Source organism: Caloenas nicobarica, chromosome 2, assembly GCF_036013445.1.
Source record: "Caloenas nicobarica isolate bCalNic1 chromosome 2, bCalNic1.hap1, whole genome shotgun sequence".
NCBI lineage: Eukaryota > Metazoa > Chordata > Aves > Columbiformes > Columbidae > Caloenas > Caloenas nicobarica.
The window spans coordinates 75,278,918-75,292,575 of record NC_088246.1 but is presented as its reverse complement, the minus strand read 5'-3'; the positions used below and the strand labels follow the sequence as shown (position 1 = coordinate 75,292,575).

At 37.6% G+C, this 13,658-nt stretch overlaps 1 protein-coding gene across 4 annotated transcripts in view; it reads right to left on the bottom strand.

Annotated features, from left to right (window-relative positions):
• Positions 1 to 13,658, bottom strand: part of LYRM4 (LYR motif containing 4) — a 93,716-nt gene that overhangs the window by 35,807 nt on the left and 44,251 nt on the right. Inside the window, exon 3 of one of the 4 annotated variants that reach the window (XR_010605842.1) lies at positions 10,693 to 10,805. The exons of the other annotated variants lie outside the window; for them this stretch is intronic. The gene's annotated coding sequence lies outside the window, so the exon portion shown is untranslated. The remainder of the gene's footprint in view (positions 1 to 10,692; positions 10,806 to 13,658) is intronic. 4 annotated transcript variants of the gene reach the window in all.

Here is a 13,658-nt window from a genome sequence, read left to right as displayed (position 1 = left end):
TGTTAGTATCATTGACCAACACCAATATGCTGAACTATGAAATCAACACAAGACCTTAATTACACTGGGGGAAAGTACAGGAAAACCCTGGTGAGGTCTTTCTTTTTCATTGTATTTTTGTACCAGATTAGCATAAATTTTCAAGCAGAAAACACAAAAGTGTTCCTTAAAGAACCTGCTCTGATTTGACATGTCGTGTACAACAGTAGGATGGGCAGAATAGGTGCAACTAACACAAGTTGAAAATTGTCTCTAACATTGATGTGATTCTGTATCTGTATCAAGTTATCAACTATAAAACAGGTTAACATTTTTTGTCTGACATCAGGCCATGTCATTTACAAAGGAGGTGGTAAAAGCTGACAGATTCAGGACAGCAAGCTAGAAGAAATAGAGATATAATTAAAAAGTAGGTTATTTCTTAAGCAGACACTAATTGGGAAAGACTTGCATCTCTCTGGTTTTTGTTTATCCATAATGGTACTCAAAACCACATAAATAACACCAGGGAGCTGAAAATCTTCTAAGCAGCTGAGGGAATGCAGTAACAACTAATACTTATTTTTCCTTTCCCACCCTGCTTCATTCTATCCGTTAACTCATCTCTAACCCTTGTGCCCTTAAGTCTTCTCTTCCTTTCATCATTTCTCCTATTAACAGGGCCTCTTCCTCTCCAAAAGCAGCAGCTGTGAACTACTTCCTTTTAACATCTCATTTCCAAAAATAATTTCCTCCAGGAAGTGGGCACCCACCAGCCCATCTTAGCAGAACATGTAAGAGCCTTGGACAATAAAGAAGATCTTGGGGAAACTCTGCCTGATATCTTCTCATGCTGCCTTTCCCTTTGTATTTTTTTGTATGGCAAACCCACTAAAAATAATGCACTGAAAAACTGCATCCTACTACTTCCTTCCTTTAATTCCATATACTGGCATTCATAATTAGATTCTGTTTATGAATTTTAAGACAGATTTTATTTCATGTTAATATGATGATAGTCTTTAGTTTTCTACAAAATACTGATAAAATTTTTGCAGCAGCAATATATAGTTGCATGACACTTTGATGCTTTTTATTAAACTTCATCTATACTTCTTTAATATTCTGCATGCAGAAACTAGGATCCAGAAAACTGCTGATGGGCTGCATTTCTAAATTCTGTGTTGCATCAGGTACTAACTCAGAAAAGACTTAAAAAAAAATCATAATTAGAAGCCCCAAGAGATCAGAGAGATTGCTATTCTAATGTGTTATGGAAATATAGATTCAGAAGAGACTCTTGATTCTAGCAGTATAAAATCCACAAGCCCAGAAAGGCCTTTTTTTTTCCATAGAATAAAATATATAATGCCAACATGCAAATAAAAAGTTTAAAATGCGTAACCAAAGACACAAAAGATGACTTGACATTTATCTGCAGAATTAAACAGGGCTTAGAGCACATTTTGTATTTTTAGACCTTCTGTCATATGACTATAATTAATTTAGTTTAAATCAATGACTTCTGTAGAACCATGAAAGAAACAGTTCCCACTGGTTTCCACATTAATCATTGCTCTGAAAGATCATTTAATTACAGCAAGAATTAAATACATCAGAATATTTCCCCAAAATTGTTCTGCATTCTCCCCAGAATTTTATGCCACGTTCTGTCTTCGCATGAGTCCCCTGCTTCCCTACTAGCATTTAGGGATGCTCTGCCTGCAAAATAAGATATGAATAAAGATTTCCGCTTTTCAGATTGCCTGGTAACTGTATAGACTGGCTACTTCCCCTCCCCAACTCCTCCGAAGTGGTTTGCAGGAGAAAATGACAGAAACATGAGAGTGTCGAAATATTTGCATTAGGAAGATTTTGAAGATTCCCCTAATTTCCTTCCTCTGTATGTTCAATTAATCATCTTAGAACCCAATATGAAGATGCTGACTGGGTACCCTCAGCTGTAACAGTCGCTTGAACACGCCATAGTCTCCCCCCCAAGTTTAAACAGCGTGTGATCTCACAGACCTGTGGACACTGATGTAAACTTCCAACAACAAAGGACCAAAAGAGACCAAGCCACAAATGGCAGGCTTTAGCGAGATACTTTCAGTGGAATAAATAAAAATAAACCCACTGCAACAGGTATATTAGCTATTCCTATTGTTTACCTATGTGTTTGGAAAATAAAGTACCCTGCCCAGCCTTTTTTGGTTGCTTAATTTAAATAAAAGCAGAAGTTACCTACAAAAATATAGAAAGTGAATACAAAACAGAGGGCAACTATAAACTTGTACTTTATTAAGGAATTTTGCAGTAACTGAATTACATCGCCATCATGAGCAAAGCCTAGCACCAAACTTACAGGTGGTACTTTTTTAATTCTAATTTTCAATCTAATATTTTTTGCTAGTGTCATAGTAACATCAACTAACACAATGTAATCTCATACTAAAGATAATGAAGAATAAGTCAAGTTCTTAGAAATCAATTGTTGTTTGCGTGAACTTATATTTAGCAGTAAACACTCAATCTCAAAAAAAAAGAAACACCTATTTATGCACTGGCATGTCTTTAACAAAAGGGATTGCTCTGCTTGGGAATTGTTTACAAAAGTGCAGATAATTATTCACATCTGTGCCTATTAGTATGGGTACAATCCTATGAAATGAAACTTTATCTGTTTCTTGCTTTATGTAACAGTGATGTTAAAATAATTTGTTGTTATACAGAAAACAAAACTGCATCAGGTTGGGTTTTATATTACACACATTGTTCAGTAATTTCCCTGCCTACTTCCTTGGTCCCCAGAGGTGCCTTTCTGGACTGAAACCATGAAGTAGTTATACTACAGTGATTGACAGGGTGCTGTTAAACAAGCAGTTTAATTTGTTTAGGGTGTTTTTGGTTGGATTGCTCAGCTGTAAGGATCCCCTTGATGTATTACGTTACAGTTCTTAAAAACCACAATTCACTGCCACAGCAGCACTGCTATGCCAGCGTGATGACGGTCAGTGTGAAAAATTCTCCAGTAATTTACATTCAGAAAGAATTGCAGGCTTTACTGTAGGTGTAATGCCACATCAGATCTCTGAACTTGTTCCCACTCATGTTTGAAGCACATTTTGTTTCAGCCAGCAGAAACCTTCTAGCATCGGTTGTCAAGAGCCACATTATAGCTCCATTAACAGGTGTTTTCTCAGATATCATTAAGGATTAATACAACTCTACTGCAGAAGATAAAGCTGCCTTAAATCAGCATGTATGTATTCACTGGACTATCATGTATTCAAATTTTGTTGATAACGTTAAAGAGAATGGGGTAGCCTGGGAGGCTTCATTGAAAACTAGTGTTTACTTCCAGGCACGCTCTATAAATTTGAAAGCCACTGCTACTACACGTAGAGGATACAGGAAATCCTCTAAGCAAAACTGAGATCTAAAAGCAGTAGATGCAGGCCCAGCAATCTGCGAGGCAAAACACAAATGTTCTTGCAGTACTACAGAAAACAAAAGCACACACATGCAATAACCAACTGCAGAAGATACAAATGTGTGTGGAGAAAGCGACCCTACTTCTTATAAGGGTCAATGGGATATACATGGTCGTGGCAGCAGATATTGCAACCTGTGGCATAATAACTATAGATGGCTTGTACATTTGTTAAAAACTTGGATGATCACCAGCTAATAGCTCAGTGTTGTCAGTGGTTTCAATGGGTGCCAGGTAACAGCAACAAACAAGAGGTTGGTGAAGCTCTCCCAGCTCTCCCCATTCTTCAAAGCATCTGCCACCCAAAAGGTGATGCAACAGGCTGGGCATCACTGGGAATACCTGCTGGCATGGACATGACCTGTGTGACAGTCACTCCACAGGAGATAATATAACAAATTTTTCTTATACATCCATCATCACAAGGTCAGCAAGCATTTGTCATGATTTGCTGAAAGAACCATAACCTAGGCTATTTTCTTCCTTATTCTTTCTTTTTCTGTGTTCTTTATTCTACGTCAAAGCACTCTGAAGAGGTGTGCAGAACTAGCTAACTTTCTTGTGTACTGGAACAAACAGTTATGCTTTCTACACATACAAGGGACAATATTTTGCTTCTTCACAGAAGTGCAAAAATAGTCTCAAGGTGATCATTCAGGGAATTGCATAATGCGAAGGAGGCACCCTTCAAACCCAGCTTTAGGAAACAAAAGCATGGCTGTGATTACTTCCCTCACATGGCAAGAATGACGCACACTTCTTCGTGTTCTCCTCCACGCATTTATTTTGGAATAAGACCTTTTGTTCCCCTTTTAGCCTTTAACTGTTTCCTAAGTGAAAAATGGTGTGCTGCGGGAAAGGAACTTTATGTTAGGCTAAGAACCTCAGCCAGCTTTGCCCTTCCCTGCCTGGCTGTATTTACAGCCACACCTTGCATTACTGAATCTTGAGCAAGCACAGAGTGCCTGCAGAAATGGTGCTGATTCAGAACTCTTCACCTACCGTGGGACAACCTGTTACCACCCACTTCAAACGGGTAGGTGGCCATGCAAGATATACAGCAGGGTAGCAGCAAACCTCTCTTAAAATTCTTTTTATGGCTTTGGGAATTAACTTTTTTTTTTCTTTGAAAGAATGAGACATTAGAAAGACAAAATCTCTTCCCTCACTCACAAGACATTCAAATAATTTTTAGTATGATTATTCACTTGAATCAACCATAATGTTCGAACATTTCCTTCCCTAACTGAAATGTCATCTATACTGTATACTTCCTGACTGAGCGTAATCATTGAGATGAATTTTTGTACAGCATTAAGGAAAATATGACCAAAATACAAAAGCAAGCGATGAAATTCTGATGCCCCTTCCTGAGCTGAGCACTGGCAAAACACTGCAACTCCCAGGGACATTGCTCTCCCACCTAAATACCAGACTGTAAAGGTATGAATGATCATTGATGCTTCCTCACCAGCTTAAAAGTTTCTGGAGTGAGGATGCAATCAGAGGTTTCTGTGATGGAACAAGTGAAAGTGACAGAAAATGCTTGAAGTCCCTGTGGCAAAAGAGAGAGGCAAAAGCCAGCTGCTGCACCCTCTGAAGGCAGGCATGGGAGTGCTGAATGTAGAGCATGTTATTTTGTCCTTTCTTCCTTCCCATCATAAGCAGTCATGTTCTGCTCTGCCTCAGGTATCTAGAGCTACAGGGGATGCATGAAATTAAATATTATATATTTAACAGTCTATATTTAATATTCTGTAATTATTTCAACTGAGTGGATTATCTCCCCTACACAATATAAGGCAGCTGAACTCCTGCACTGCACAGATGCTAAACGCTTACTGGAAACTTGGAACAGAACAACATTGAAAGATAAAGGGTTACCTTACCAGCTCTATTACCTGTTGCCATTAGAATTATCAGTATGGCATTTTATCTTAGACTTGGACAATACTAAAAGCCAGAAAATATTTGAGTGGAAAACTGAAGATCTAAATAAGCAAAGAAGAAAGCAAAACTGCACAATGAATTAGAAGCCAAAACAAGGCTGAGTATGCTAAGTTTGCACTGAGGATGTAAAGTTTTTACTCTCTCTGAGTTTGGGGGTAATGGAGGGGTTTTTTTTAAATGTAAAAAGATGTGAGAAGTACATTTACATGGCTATTTATAAAGTTTAAAAACAAACTAAAACCCATTCTCATAACAAATCATATGGGCACAGTATTCTATTAGTTCCATTACAGTCATATTGTGAAACAAGTCACCTCTCAAAATGTCTGAAAATAATATTCACACATTATGTGAAATGTGTGATACTTGGATTTTTGGATTGAGAAATGTAAAATTATTTCAGTTGTGTTTACTTAAAAATCATTTCTTTGTTTTTAAAAGCATGTATAAATAACACAACACTTCACAGAGCTAACATTTACTTTCTTAACTGAAAGAACTATCCAAAATAACTGGAAACTTTAGTCCTTTGAAGAGATGACTAGTTTCATGATATGACTGAAATGTATGCTACAGGTTCTCTAAGGAAAAGCAGAATGAGGGTGGGCTATGATTTTTTTTAATGGACATCACATCTCTACAAACACCAAAGACTGATAAAGAATCTTTTTCTTTTCAACAACTTGCTCTACACGCATTTGCAGTGGGCGTCGTGAGGAATTAGCTTATGTGGAAGAGGGATCTTGGAGTTTCCAGGCAAATGGCATCTGTAGGACAAGTTTGCTAAATGTGGCATCACCCACAGACAGCTCTGTGATGCTGCAGAGGTTTGATGCCTGTGACCTGTGGACAAAGAACCAACACGTCCTGTGCATGATTTGGATATTCCCAGCAAGCAGCCAGGTGATCTTGCCTGCTACAAGCAGCAGAGGAAAGACTCATGCTGAACCCCAGGGAGGAAGGGAAGAAATCACTGTAGGCCACAAGTCGCCATCCAGAAGAGGACCATGTTTTGAGCACTGACAGACGAGCGATCTGTGAAATGATAAAGAAAAGGAGCAAACTGCTGCAGCTCTAATAGGGCAGACTGACATTTTGTGCACTAATGGTGCAAGGGTTTGCACTAATCCTAAGTCCAGCATGACTGACTGACAGAGGTGTGAAGTGCTCCAGCTCCATCTCCTCTGAGCATGAGAGAGTTATTCAGTACCAGGTGGCAGGAGCAAAGTGGGAAAACAGTGCTGACAGATGGAAGAAAAGAACAAGATCCTGCAGTGTTCACGGCCCTGCTCATCAAGCTGGAAGAGTGACAAGACCTCTGGCCCTTGAATTTCCTCATTAATACTTACTCAGCTTGGGTAAGATCTCAATTTGCCTCATGGCTAATGAGCCTCATAGGGCAGCCTGCAGGGCCACGATGTCTCGAGGCAAGGCCAGGAAGGAAAGCCCATTCTTGAGATCCATTTCAGCCGACCAAGACTTACTCCAGCACAGGACGATGGAAGGTCTCTTAAGAAAACACCAGCCCTGTCATCTCAGTAAGCAGCATGAACAAGTCTGAGAATGAGCCTGCAGGAGGTACCTCTGGCAAGGCAACAGCATTTGAGCAGAGACCTAACACCAGATACACAGCAGGAGTGAGGAGGAGAGAATTGCTCCTCAACTACAAGAAATGGCTCAAAATGAATAGAAACCGAAAGACCACAGGAGAAAAATCAAAGCAGAATGAAACGGGAGCCCCTCTGCCCTCAAAGCCCAGCTCCAGCCCGGGCACTTGAGAGGAACTGTGATGTCCATGATAGAAGTTATGCTGTGTATCAACTACATCTGTTTATTATTACAGTTACCAACAGGACACTGCTGGGGAATATTTACCATGGATGATTGTACTTTTAATAGTACATATAACAGAATATCTACAATACCAAGTTTTGTAATGACCGCAGCAAACAATTTAGGTAAAAAATTGAAAAGTAAAAAACCAGTCATCCAAAATTCCTGTAACTCTGTTAACACCCTCTTGTAAATATCCACACATCAAAGACAACATATTAGTGAGAAAACATTGAGCTTGGAATGAAACAACACTGATGGGAGAAAATAAATGGAAAAATATGTCCTCTTGCTTTTTTTCACTTTCCTGGCTTTGGATGTACACACTGCCAAGCCTTCGAGCTTTGTTTATTTTGTGCAGGGTAGTGGAATGCTCTAAGTGTTTATGTGTGCATGTGAGAGTGTGAACGCACAGCGAAATTCAGTAGCTACACAAGTTAATAGTACTTTCAAACTACAGAACTGTTCCTCAGCTTCTACTGTTTCAATTTCTCATTCCTTAAAATTCAATAAATCCAATACCAAACCATTAACAATTCTGTATCTACTTCAATAAACAGCATTTGATTAATGACAAGAATGACGACATGTGCTGTTACTACCAAGAAGATCCTTGCAGTGCAATGTATTTTATCCTTCCTAGTGGAAAAAATATTGTTTTACTGAGAACAGTACTGTCTATCAACAGTAGACCCTCAGAATGGAAATTCAAGGATGCCATTACTGTATTTGTGACCTATTGAGGGCTGCATAGATCTGCTGTTTTTTATCTCCCCCAAGTGGTCAAGCGAGCTTCTAAGTTCGCCTTAGAAAAGCAGCTTCCTCCCTCTCTAGAGCATCTACAGAGTCAGATGAAAAGGCTGATGGTGGACTAGGAAAACTTGAAAGCTGATCAAACATTCACTACGAGAGTAGAAAGCACAGGAAATGTACAGTCTCAAAAGCAACTCAGTTACTCCACATATTCCCACATAACCCCTAAATTTAATTCCTAACTCCCTTTCCAGTACACAAGTGACTAAACTACAACTTGAAATAGTACCCATGTCTGACAGCCTGCAAGTGGGTTTAATCACCTTGATACAGATTTGCTAATAATTTATAATCCAATTTGTCTTTGAAATAACTAATATTTCAGGCACCTGCCATCAGAGGTATCTGAACTAGTATAATCTCATTGCAATTAATAGCCTCAAACCATTCAATTGCAATCTATCACTGCTTCTCAAACGACAGTGATTACGGTTACTTTCCATTTTTCTTTAATGTCTCCTGTAAATTATAGCAAATAAACAGATAGCCTTCACCCTTTTAGTCATATGTATGTTTAAAAAGTGGCGAAAGGGTATGGAAAAAGAGGAGGAAATCCTTACTGTTATTTTAGCTGTACTCTAAATCTATTACAAACATTAATGTAGCTGTAGGCCAGTTTAGACAGGATATAAACGACTGTCCTCCACTTTGCTCTTTTCTACAATCATTAAAGTTTACTTAATATTCATGAAAAATACTTTATATCCCTGGAAGCTAAAAGCGTCTCTTTATTCACAGAACAATTACACCTCTGGCTATTATCATAAATTATCTACCTTGTCAGGATGACATACTTATCTGGAGGACCAATCCTAGGTATGAGAAAAGAGATCTGTTTTCATGCCTAATAATTAGTAAAAATGCTTTGCTGTTTATTTAAGTTGTAAACAGTGCTCTTTATTTATGGTTGTCAAATATTACTAGGATCACTAGGAAATCTTTCAAAATCAGTGAAAAATTTGAAATAGGGAATTTCCACTGGGTGTTTGTTCTTACTGCTCACACACACTGAATTTCCCAAGAGATATATATGCAATTTTGTGATTGATCTTCCCAAACAAAGGTCTAGCCGGAGGCAGCTGCCTTGGGCTGGGAAAAAGCAGTCACCAAACAGGCATCTTTCTCACTATGAGAGGCAAGAGTGGCATTGAAGGTGATATTAAAACACTTTTCTTGCCTTGTCAAAGCTGTGCCTGCAACTGGGATGAAACATGTACAGGTTTCCACAAACTGAAGTTCAAAAGTACATCTTAACTTCTACTTCCATTGGAAAAAGAAAAAAACAAGGAGAGTTTTGTAGAGATGACTTATTGATTACAGCTTTGGGTATAGGTATAACCTTATGGATCCTCTGCTGGTTTACACCCACAACTTTATTTTTGATTTCTTATGGCAAATGCTGGATTCTATAACAGCTAAGACCAAGGAGCTGTTTTAGTCAAATTCCTATCTTCACCCTGCAAAATTTTTCAGAAAAATTCATGATGTTGATTGAAATTCCAGTGTTTATCTATTCCCAAAGCAGTATTTTCTCCCACAAAGTAAGAGCAAGATCCTTCCTAGATCCAGTAAGGAACACAATAAAGACCCATAAATAAAAACTTCCTTTTGATTTAAAAATGATTTTAAAGATTTTGATCTTAACAAATAAGGCTAAACCAAATAATGTATAAAATCCGAGAGATGACACGGATAGAAATGTCTGCTAAGTAGTAGTTAAATGTCACTTTCTACAGCAAAAATAATCTGTAGCACATATACCATACAGCCATCACATGATTTATGATTGCTTTTAAGAGGGAACAATGGAAATTACAGGTTTGTCAAGAATATACCATGAGCAAAATAAATACTGCTTTTCTGCTTTGGATAATTTACACATACATAATTCCTTTTAAAACAATCTTGGCATTTGGAATTTGTTTATGTAACAATAAAAGTATGAAACATTACTCCTGCTCAAGTTCCCCAGCTCTTTGTGTACCTATACAATAATGTTATCCTTAGTTCATCGTAGTAGTTGTTGTAAAGTTTCTTTGTAATCCATTCCTGTATAAAAGAATTGAGTGCACAGGTAGAAGAACAAAACCAAAAATGAAGTCCTTAATGCACTACTGTTATGAGTAGCTTTTAGTTCTGCAAACTGAGTCACTGTTGACGGTTATTAATACATTAGTGCAAAACAGTATTAGCACTAGCAATTCAGGTTAGGTTTGCAGTGATTTCCAACGTATGTCAACTGTCCTTCCTGGTCTTCAACCTTAAGAAAAAACAAATCTGAATAGCAACGGTCAAATGGTCAAATACCACAAGAGAACAAGCACTGGATCTCACTTTGTTCTTATTGCACACAAGCTGCTCAGCACCTGTCGGTTGTGTTTGTCCTTTTGTGCGTCAGATACACAAAAGACCTAATTCTTAACCAGCTGCCTGCCCCAGTACACAATCTATAGTGGACTTTGTGCCTACTGGGCCATGGAATTGGCTGCAAAAACAGTAAGGTGGGTAAGTGGCCTTTTAATATTATTATATTGCGCATTTCTCCTACATAAGTTTTACAATGTATCTGTATACTGACTGTGTATAACTTAAAAACTGTGCAATATAATAAAAATGCCACTTACCTGACTTCCCATAATTTGGTCTACAAGAATTCAGTCTCACTAGTATGCTAAATATTGGGATGTCATAGGAGAGCAAAGAGTCAGTCTTTTGACAACGAAGAATGTCATGTAGCCTAAAAAAAAATTACAAAGGTTTTTGCTTCTCTAAAGGAAAAAGCAGACTATATCATTTTTTCTGTTAAGCCAATCACTTAAGTTTTCTTTCAAATGAAACAGGTGGTGTTGCTGCCACTTCCTGCCACTCTTTCATGGCTGTTTCTGCCCCTCTTTCACAGGAGTTTCTGCCTCTCCACATACCATTTCTATATTCCTTCAAAAGAGATCCACTTATGTTTCCTAAATTTTTTTTCTAAACAAGATTCCTCTGTTGATAAATAAAGATACTTCCAATAGATATATCACTTTCTAAATCTATTTAAACCATATTCAGGGGCAGGGCAGGAAAAAAAGGTAAGAAGGTTGGAGGAATTTCATAGCCAGACACAGAAAACTACCGTGAATAATCAAAATAATTATTTCTAAAACTACAGAAAATGTACTACAGCCTTATAGCACTGTTTAAGTGTTCAGTCAGGCTCATATAATAATAATAATAAACCCCTGGATTTAGAGAATGCACCAGGCCTGCATGTGTCTTGACACAGCATGGTAAGTAAAATTATAATGAAAACATGACTTATAGAGGGCAGGACAAAAAAACCCTACCCTAACAAAAGCAAACAAAACCAAAAGACTCCTAGAAATTCCAGAAGACTGAATTGCAGTGTGCTATCAATAAAATTTACACATCAAATTTTGCCTAAAAAAATTAAAAATCACTTACCCTTTACGTACACACATTAGAAAGAGATTTACTGGAATACTGATATATAAAATATCACTGAACACTCCCAGATCCTCTTAGTGCAATGAAAGCTGAATTGGTAGGAAATAGTAGGTTCTATTTTCTGCATAAGTATAACATACTTCACCTCTACTGAGCAATCAGGCTAGACAGATGCCTAATGCTTAAGTCTACAGCATTCTTTGATAAGGTGTAAAGAAACTTCAGGTGCAGAACATTGTATGGAGGCAAAATTCAGCCACTTGCTGACCGAGGTCAACGGAAAGCCAGCTTTCTGTGTGAGGTCAATGAGAAAATTAGTAACATTTCTAGCCTGACACTATCTGTACAGTGGTGATTGTAAGATACTGTTGATTCTTTCCAAAATAACAGCACAGTTTACAATGCTTTAATTTCCTTCTTATTCCCAGTATCACCAATTCAAATAAACATACCTCTATCATGTAAAACTGCATTAGTTGGTTTTTGGGTTAGACTATAGCAATACATTTTCCTGTGACATTACACAGTATTCCAATAACATTTCTTGCCTCCTATATGAGGTACAGTTTTGCAAAGATAGGTGCCAGTGAAATAGCAAAGGCTGAACTTCAGGTTTATATACAATTCTACACAAATTCACAACAGAATTAAGAATAAAATTTTACTCAGTATTGAATAACCAGAAAACACCCATTGTGCCTCTGCAATGTCTGGCCAAAATCTTTCGATTTGGTGCATTTTAATGATAATCAGAAAATTCATTACCAATGCTCACAAGTTTCAGAATAATTTGCTTATTAGTCTATTGCTTATTGCTTATTAGGGTTTCCATTGCCAGAAGCTTAATGGGAGCAGAAGTCAAACCTGATGAAGGACAAAGTAAACTTGAATTTCTTCACAGATTACATGACAACTAAACCAAACTCTAAGGACCCTTGTGAACTAATTCAAAACTCTCATGAGCTCTAAATCCAAACCACCGTAAGCTCTCTAAAGCAAAAGCGGAAAATCTAAAAGACATTTCCTAAAAGAAATATACACTCACAGCACCCAACACCAAAAAGCATCTTCATATTAAGCGAGTCCTAAACTGTCTTTGTCATATATGCAACTGAAGAATTACCTGTTTTAAAAAAGGAGAATCCAAGAGAACAGGTAAAGATAAAAAGGATATATGATGTTCTATGCCATCAAAGCTTGTGGCAGAACCAGAATTAAAAGGTGATTTTTCTAAGCTTCTGTTCCTTGAAACTAAACACTTGATTATGTCATAGCCTTTGCAAGTTTCTTAGATATCCCAAAAAGGACATGCATAATCATACACCACTTTCCCACTCAGCAACAGGGCAAAGGGATTACATTATTTTACCCTCGCAAAGGTTCATTAATACCACTTAAATGTTTTCTTTTATCTCAGGAGAGACCCTTTTTCCAGTGTCATGTTCTTCACATTCATTCCTTAGCCATGGAACTGCTCTCCATGCATCCTCTTTTTGGCAACAACCATTTAGTATAGATTACTGCAGAAAGATCTATAATCAATCTGAAGCTGTGTTACAGGAGCATGGTCCTTACATGTGGGTTTCAACCTTCCAAGCGAAAAGAATACGCCAACAAAGGTACCACAGGGAAAAAAAATCTCAAACTGTTTATTAAGAGGCAAGTTATAACAGCACCTTTTTATTGCCTTATAGTAAGTGCTTAAAGACAGCTTTGAAAGAAATGCATTCCCATGAGAAAGGGCTATGCAGCAAACACATAACTCTCTCTTACAATGTCTTTGAAACTTCTGGGAAGAAGAATGCATTGCATGCCTTAGCCAATGTTTTCCAAAAGACTTCTGATGAAAAGTCTGAGTTTAGCTAATAGTTAAAACAACCGAATACTGGCACTTATAATTTGTAATGATCTTATGAAAAAAAACCTAACCAACCATACAACGAAAAACAACAAACCCACCTAATACTGAAAACAACAACAATAAAAAACCTTACCACATATTTTAGATAGAAAAGACTATCTGAATCTTCCTAAATACTTGTACAAAAAAAAAAAATCTAGCATGAAATTACCAAACACTACAGGAATATTAAGTATTTTGGACTTACGGTTCTAGGTCTCAAGGAGGCTGCAAGGTGAA